This window comes from Strix aluco, chromosome 2 (genome assembly GCF_031877795.1).
Source record: "Strix aluco isolate bStrAlu1 chromosome 2, bStrAlu1.hap1, whole genome shotgun sequence".
In the NCBI taxonomy this organism is placed as follows: Eukaryota; Metazoa; Chordata; class Aves; order Strigiformes; family Strigidae; genus Strix; species Strix aluco.
Window position 1 is genome coordinate 103,881,632 of NC_133932.1, and position 9,156 is coordinate 103,890,787.

The 9,156-nt window shown below is 42.5% G+C and overlaps 1 protein-coding gene across 2 annotated transcripts in view; it reads right to left on the reverse strand.

Moving 5' to 3' along the window:
- Nucleotides 1-9,156, reverse strand: part of ELF1 (E74 like ETS transcription factor 1) — a 96,915-nt gene that overhangs the window by 86,815 nt on the left and 944 nt on the right. The gene's annotated exons all lie outside the window — the stretch shown is intronic.

Genomic DNA, 9,156 nt, shown 5'->3' on the forward strand with positions numbered 1-9,156 from the left:
TAACATCAATACATGTGTCCTGGAAAATTTTCACAAATGATCATTTGCCAAGAAAATAAAAGTATATTACTGGCTCTCAGCATCTTGGCTGCAGTATATTTATGGTCATAAGCCAGTTCATTCATTCATTCATTAAAATATTACACCTGTAATGGTTGGAAAGTTTTACTACACAGTGTTAACATTTGGAAACTGAACTTGAAAAGGCCTTAGTAAAATTTTTACAAACACTAAAGACTAGATCTGTTAACCCATAAAATTTGTTCAACTAGGAAAACATAAAAAAAACCCTCGTTTGTTTTGGATGGCTCAAGATGAAGGTTTTTCTTGAAAAGGCATCCAGTGAAAAAGACAGCTGCATAGAGCACAAAGATACCCAAATACATAAGAAGAAGCTCATCACTACTTCAGTGGAGGTAAGCAGGTGCTGGGGGACCTATTCTCTGCACACAATTACATGTGTGTATAATTCCCCTCTCCCAGAAGGAAACATAAAAGTAAAATGCTGACACAAGTCTGCCAACACAAGGCTGGAGAAAGGTTTACACTTTACTATGGACACACCTCATTTCCGTTATCTCCACTAACACACCACTAATTTGCTCAACCCACCTCCCAGCAGCTTCTCAGTACAGTTACCTGAACCTGCCTCAGCTTTCCCACCCAGGCTCCCCAGTCCATTTTGACTGAAATAAATCTGCTGTTTAACCTGCTTGAGTTAAGCAAAATAATTTTGGCAGAAACAGAAGGGTTCCTGTGTTCAGTTGGCAGGTGGGGGGGCAGTAAATACTGGCAGAAGATGAGTGAGAAGCTGCTGGGCAGAGGGTAACTGATGGAGAAGAGAGGTAGCCATTGCAGCCATGGCAGCCAAGGCATGCAGACCAAGAAGCCTGTACTTACACATGCTGCAGCCCTGTTCCTCCTCAGGATGCCCATGCAAACCATCACTTGTGACGGTGTGAAAAAGCCAATGCCTTTTCCTGCACAGCTGTCCCGCAGGCCAACATTTTACTTAGAAGATCACTGCCTGCAGTTGGGATCCATATCAATTAAATGTCAGCCATTTCATTAGATGGTGCTGTCTGGCACGTGCGAGGTGTGGATGTGCAGGGAGAGCAAGAAAAAGCACTTTGCAAGAGCTGCCTGAAGGCGTATCTGTCTGGAGAAATTACTGCTAGGAATGTTCAAGCACTGGACTTTCTTCTGGAGCTTGGTAGCAGCTTCTTTTCTCTTGCGTTCATCTGCAACCCAGGAAGCAGAATGGGAGGGAAGAGGCCCAGGGTCCAGGCTGAGAAGATGTTGGAGCTCTCTGTCTCTCACTGTCATTTCACTCAGCACAAATGGCTGCATGAAGACAGGAATGGTCTTCCTTATGCTCAAAGGGAAACATATTTTAATGCATGAATTAATTCAGTCATCTGTACTTAGTTACTCAGTTTGCGCATTTTTGATGTTTAAATCAGTTATCTCCCCCAAGATACTGAAGTTTATGAAACTGCATTGGACTATACTCTTTTCCTAGAGATTTACTGTTCCTTAGGTAATATGTTATTATCACGACTTGTTGGATCAATGTTCTTACAGCTGTATATGAAAGCGAAGTACTAGCACCATCCTTTTTCTGACTAGTCTTGCTGTCCTTTTACCCACAATACCACTTCCCCTGTTATCTATCTTAAAAAAATAGCAAATCCTGTGCCACAGGGTAGCATAACCTCCTCACCCCTTTAATAGTTTAAATTTGTGAGAAAGCACGCTCTTTCAGTGTCCCTCAAAACTGAAAAATGTATCTGCTGTAGTTCTCTTGATCAATGTCAGACCTTGTTCAATGTCAGACCTTGCAATTTCTCATTGAATTTCCCCTCTTAACACAATTAAAGAGCAGAGAACAGATGCCAGGATGCTGTTCAATTCCTTCTTCCCTGAAAAAGGTCTCTGAAGGTCTGCAGCAAGTTGCAGAATCATACAACTTTCCCACCAGCAGTTCCACTTCTCAACCACCAGTTCGTGTAGCCCCCCCGAAGAGCGTCTGATACATGCTTAATGTGCGAGCTGCTGGAAATGACACAGTGGCAGTGCCTCTCCAAAGTAGCAGCAGATGTTGAAACAGAAGCTGCAGCAGCAGATACTGTGTGAACGACTTTCTGCCAGGACTTGGGAGCGTACTCAGTCTCCTACCTGAATATACGACACATAAACGAGTCGCAGAACAAGGTCAAGCAAGCTGAAACACCTCATTAAATTTCATTGATGCCTGTATGACCAAGTACTTCAGACACTGTAACTGCTTAATGTCACTATTGTATTAATGGAGGAAAAAAGACCAGAATATTACACTGCCTGAAATAATAGGTTTTAAGAAGAAAAAACATATTTCTGTATACACACATAAATAAAAGAAGGAAATTAAACTAATTCTGGGGAGCTGGCAAAATTACATCTTCAATGGCCACAGATGTGCTGGATTAGGCACTACATGGGAAGTCTGCACACACATGGCAGGTACAGAATAATACATTCAATTAAAACACCTAATTCTTGACTACCCTGATTATAGTTACATCTGACGCTGGTGAAGGGGGAAACCCAACCTTGCAAAGAACACAGTCCTACTACTATTTCTAGCCTTTGTTAATTTGGTTGTCTGGGTGCATAATTATCCCACACACATACACACAACTTGTGCTGTTAGACGTACAGTCAATTATATAGCTCAGCTATTTTATAGTATTATGTTCAAATTTGGTATGCCCCTGAGATGGACACAGGTCACTTAACAATTCTGTAAATTTTAATCTCAGTCTAAAACACTGTTTCACTTCACAGCCAGCAAGAGAGTAAAACTCACTAAATATTATGAACACAGTAAGATGTCACAAGGTGGCAAGCTACAGCCCATGACTGCACTTTCAAAACAGACATCATGTGGTGATATTCATTATCATCTCCATATCAGCTCAAGTTTTATCCAACTACCAGAACATTAAAAAAGGATTCAAAATTTATTGTTGATTCTTTGATTTTACCATTTTCTGAGAAGAAATTTATTAAATAATCTAACTAGAGCTCTTAAAAACTGAAAACATCCAATCTGATTTGTACTTTATTAGTGAGTTGGATCCTGTATCTCCTAGAAGTCAATAGTGCATTATCATCAACTCCAATGAACGCAGTGATAGGCGTATGAGCCAAACCCTAGAAGGCTGTACTGTCATTATTTTCTCGAACATGCACATCTCAATAAGGTAGCTGAAGGAAGGTGTTTTTAGAAATCATGTCTGAGAGGAGTAATTTAGTGCTTAAGTATTTCCAAGTAAGCGGAAATACTTATATGCATGTTTTCAAGAAGTCTAGAGATACTGATTTACAAGAACTTAGGCTCCTCAAGTTTCTCAACAGGAAAACTTCCAGTAATGTCATCCTGTATAGAAAACACGATTTATTACCTTAAAACTTTGATAGGTGTCCTGGGTTCCACTAGGATAGGGTTAATTTTCACAAAAAGCTGGAAGGGGGCACAGCCAGGACAGGTGACCCAAACTAGCCAAGGGGATATTGGACCCCATGGTGACGTCATGATCAGTATATAACTGGGGGAGCTGGCCAGGGGTAGGGGGGGTGATGGTGATTCAGAGAGGGGCCAGGTGGTGAGCAATGGCATTGTGCATCACTCACTTTATATATTCACTTTATTAGTATTGTTCATAGAATCATTTAGGTTGGAAAAGACCCTTAAGATCGAGTCCAACCGGTTGTTGTTATCAGTTTTTTTCTTGTGTTGTTCTATTAGACTGTCCTTACCTCAACCCATGAGGTTTTACTTTTATTTTTCACCTGATTCTCCTCCCCATCCCACTGTGGGGAGGAGTGACTGAGCAGCCACCTGGTGCTTTGTTGCCAGCTGGGCCTAAACCATGACAGTTACCTTAAAACATCAATAGGATATTTTAAAGCATGAATGAAAAAGCCCAAATCAAAACCACTGTGTGAAATACTGAACATCAGTACCCTGGCATTCTTTTGCATACCGTGTACCCTAGAGTAGGTGTAATAAAATAAAATTTTCTACAGAAAGACATACTTTAACATTTAAACTGTATGTATCCTAGTTCAGATGCCAGAGGAAAAAATGTGTCTGTTTGTTATATTAATAAGAATGAACTACGTAATTACAAAACATCATCTCATAACTATCTAGGCTCAAGTGCAATTCCTAGGCCAAACTAAACCTTCAGCTTTGTTGTGAAGCTGCCTGAAAAGGGGCTCTCCAGGTAATTCTTCAACTTGATTCAAGCAGTCAGTCATGTGTTTCAGGTTACAAAACAGTCTCACTGCCATAACTTCTGTTTTTTTAGTGACTGCCGGGGGTGCTACACTGCCAAGCCATACACACGCGTGCCCATGTCCCTGTCTCTGGTGTCTGCTTGCAGCAGGAGATCTGGTGGCAGGAGAGGCATGCCCAAAGGACAGAGAGGTGGTTAAGGGGAGAGTGGCCTTGCAGGTACCATGAGCCTTCAGCAGCCGACTTCTGAACAGTGAGTGACGTCCTTACCTATCTAATGGCAGGGGAAATTTCTTCATCCCTGAATACAGCTGTCAGTATCCTGAGCAAAGAAAGACAGTACACCAACCTGGGAATATGAGGGGACTCTGTACTGACAGAGAGCAGTGAGGAAGCTGAGTACCCAATATCCTGTCTCCAGCTGCCACCAGACATTGATACTCTGGAGGGAAGTACACAATAATTAATAATAATCCCAGGAGCCAAATTAGGCACCAAGAAAAAATGGTCCTTCTGACCCAAGAGAAAACCAGCCAAGTTCTGAAGTGTGACATTTTATTATAATCTTGTCCAAGGTAGCACCATGTGCTACAATACACGGAAAGCACTGCAAATAATCTTGTTTTCTCAATCTAGGGAAGAATGCAGGTGAACAGAGCACAGTCCTTCCCCCTCCTCCACACACTGGAAATGTCCTCCACTGAACCAAGCCAAAGCACATCTTTGAGAAGGAAACCTCATCTCACTTTAAAAATACTCCCAGCAACAGCAAATCCATTACAGTGCCATATTGCCCTTGTTGCTACTTATTATTTCAAGGTACAATATGCCTAACTTCATCTCCCAGACACTGGATGTCTCAGCAGGGTCAAGTAAATATCATATATTTTCCTTACACACAGGCAGGATATATACAAGCATCATTTCCCCTCTCAGCCTGTACACCATGCATTGTAAAGCTTGGTTTCCAAACCCTGTCACTGTGCTCTTACTAATATTTCACATCCTTCCTCACGTGTGAGCAGCAAAACCAGACATGGAATTCCCGTGATCTTACTAATGCCACGTACTTTCCTATTTCTGTGCAATATTTATATTGCTATACAGCCAAAGACCACACTTCAGTCACAGCATTACAATGAAAACTCTTCTTGAGATGATTCTCCACACAAATTCTTAAGCCTTCTTTCAAATTACCAGTTCGAAGACAATCTCCTATCCTGCTGGTGTAACTGCATTCCTGGTTCCTTTGTATGTGGCTGCATGAAAAATGCCTTCTGCTGGATGCTGACCATTTAAAAAAATTATTTGGAGTACACCATACTAGTAACTTGTTCCACACACGCACAAACCTGCATGTAATCTGTTGGTAACGATGATACAGCATCACAAAAACTATGAATATAATGATATTAAACAGCCTTACACCAAGATCCAGCCCCTGGGGGACCCCACAAGAAACAGCTGCACTCCCATAGAAGAAAGGCACGCCTAAGTTCCTCTCTAAACTAAGAAAGATTTATGAAGCAACTTTGCCAATGTTTGTGGTATTTATTCCACAGTGACTCCATGGCACAATTGTTTTAAACTCACACTTCACTGCAGAGTTAGTAGATATATCAGGGACACAATATAGGGTGAGTCTACTACAATAGAACAGTTGATGAATAGCTTAGGAATCTGGGAGATGTGGTTTTTTACAATTCAAAACGCTGGGAAGCAATTTGCTCTAGTTCTACTGTAAATTGGTCTTTAACAATTGTTAAGTCATTCTGAAAGATTCAGAACAAGTAAGCCCTGGCTTGTCATTTATTTCAGAGGCTCCATTTTAAAAGTTTTCAACCTTTCAGCCAGGAAAACAACAGTGAATAATGTGAGTAAGGAAAAGTGTTCATACAATTAACCAAAGAGTTTTAGGTTCAATTTTCTATTAAAAAACCCCACCAGAATCAACTGGCTGCCAGTTAGTTGACTGGGTAACCTATTAATTAATACTACAATTTAGCATTGTATATCCACGTACATATATACAGTATTGATGAAGCTTGTAGCACCGCCTATTAGGCAGTTGCTGAACACTTTCAGTGCAAGATGCTGCTTCCAGCTGCTTGTAACTTGGCCAGACTTTGACTGTTTGGGTTGAAATTTTCCAAACTGAATGTCTGCCTCAGACTAAATTTTGTTCCATGTGTTGTAGAGGTTGCCTCCGAGCAAGGGGTGCAGAAAGAGGCAGACTGCAATTAGAAGAACTCAGCCAAAATACTTCAGCTGTTTTCAGAACGAGACCAGGGAAAATGCTGTCTTTCAGTATCAATAGAAATCTCTGGAAAACTTTGAAGGCTATAGTGCCCTTCCAGCTCTTGGTGACAGATCTGAAATCTGACATGAGGGCTGGACCCACTATGTTGGAGGTGTCCCTTTTGCTGCCCCCATGAAAAATCCACATGCATTTGGTCAAACGTCCAAAGACAAACTGCACTTTGTGCATTTTCAGTAGGTATTTGCTAGGCCGTTCTTCTCAACTCCTCACGCTGATCAGACAACATAGGCCATCCCCACAGCAGTGAGCAACTTATCCCCCAGTGCCGGTGCACCAGGACTGCAGCTCAAATAACCATGCTCCAAGCCAGGGAACAGCAGGAGGCTCCAGGCTTTCCATGTAAGGGCTGGCAGAGGCCACAATGGCACCAGGTACTTGGGACATGAGCAGGAGCCCTGCTTCTCCTTGCCTTTTCCCTGCCCCATCCTACAGGTCTTCGCAGCAACACAGACCACAGCCACAACCTACCACCACTGATTATCCTCAGCAGTGAGCTCAAACAGCAGAGTCCCAGCCATTACGTTAGGAATCCAGCTGATAAAGGAAGGATGGTGACATGAGTATGCTGCCCTAGGCTGCCTATCTGCTTTTCAGCTCTTTTCCAAAGGGAAAGAAAACCTTGGAAATTACACACAAAAAAACATATTAAAAATGTGATTAACATGGCAAAAATTAGGAATTATTAGAACTAAGTGGCCTATGGTAATTAAGAACATCTTCTAGTGCTTATATGTGTGGAGGTCAATCTCTAATTGCAACTGACCTGATGAAGTTTTTTTCCCCATAGAAGTTTTGCTATAATTAACACACAAATTCCTCTTTCTGCCCTAGTTCTTTAGAGCATTGCTGTACATTTTCAAACCACAGAGGGAATTCTTTTTCTCCCAGGTTCTTCTATGGTTCTCATCACTAAAGTAATCCATAAGATAAAGGATACTGTTACCCACATTTTTAAAGATGAGAAACTAAGATATGAAAACATTAAAGCAAAAAGCTATGGACCCTGAGCAAGCAATTCCAATAATCAAGACTTGTTATGTCGAACATGCTTAGACCTACAAAACATCTGTATACCGAGAGTGAACAGCCACTGAGTTTTCTTCCAGATGGACAAGTTCAGCATAGCTACAAAGCAGATCCCAGGCTCTCAGGCCCAGCACCCAGGAAACCCAACAGCCCATGTGCAAAAACCTTTATGCAAAATCCAATTCTCCAGCCATCTCAGGCACGAAACTGCCTCTCCCTCTGCATATAATCGTCTGACTCATTCATGTTTCCTCTCCTCACTGCTGCCCAGCCAGGAAGGTGCTATACCTTGGCAGATGCACCGCTGGTTCGTCACCCGAGCTGGCGGGAAAGGACGGTGGTGGATCACGTCACGACAGGCACCATCACTGCGCACAGGCCCAGGGCGGCCGCATCAGCCTGGCATTTTTACAAGTCCTGAGCACTATCGCTTTGCAAACTTACTGATGGGGTAGGGCTGGGCGGGCGGAGAGGTAGTAAATGTATAGAGTATATAGAGATCAGCTACATCCACTGGGTGGCAGGCATGTTTCACAGGATCCAGATACGTGTATATACAGAGGTATACAAACGAAACCTTTTAAATACTGTGCTTGTTCCCTGTCTCAGAAGCAGCAATTGAACAGCCACGGTAAAAAAAAAAAAAAGTCCCACAGAGCAAAGTTAACATATTCCGCCTTCATTTTAACACCAGCTTCTTGCCTGCAGCGCTGAGGCGTTCAAACTGTCCTGGCACTCAAGGGTCTGGGCTGTAGGGACACACAGTGCCCCACGTCACTTCTGTAGGTGGGTGCCCTACCACGAGGTGGCAGGGACCTTGCAAGAATCTTCTGAGAGTCTCTGATGCACTAATTAATGCTTAAAGAGAAATGCTTGCAGAGGCCAAGCCTTTAAACTCTTCCCCAACTTAACAAACTAAGGGGGGGGGGGGGGGGGGGGAACTTTTTATGGACTAACAGCTGGAACAGTGTCCATGTGCGTAAGCAGCTAAGTTTTAAAGTTCAGAGAAACGTAAAAAGCCAGTATTTTCCATGGATTTCCACTTAGCATCTAAACAGAATCATTTCAAAATTTGCTTAGAAGATGTTCTGGAGGCCATCGACCAAATTTCAACCCAGTGCATATTTTTATAACCAAGTTGTAAACTACAGAAAAACTACACTTATAATGGAAATGCTGACAAATGCATAACTACTGCAGTTAGCTATGACAGTCTGACCACAAGTCCTCTTTCAGGAAAAAGCAACATTGCTTCCCCTCCTCTTTTTTTTAAGGCTGGGGCAGGGGGTGTATGGTAGGTACGGGTACCTCTGTCTTATCCTTTTATTACGAATTTAAGCAACTCTTACTCCTCTTATTTCCCACATGTTGAATGAGCCACCCCGTTTTTGCCGTAAACAACCAGAGGGCCTCTTAAATCCATGACTCACCCCGCAGGCTTCTCCTCCACCCCTGTGCGTGACTATAGCAAAAAAGGTTACCAGCTGCGGTCCGTGAATTAACATTATTTTTTTTTCGCGGCACCGTC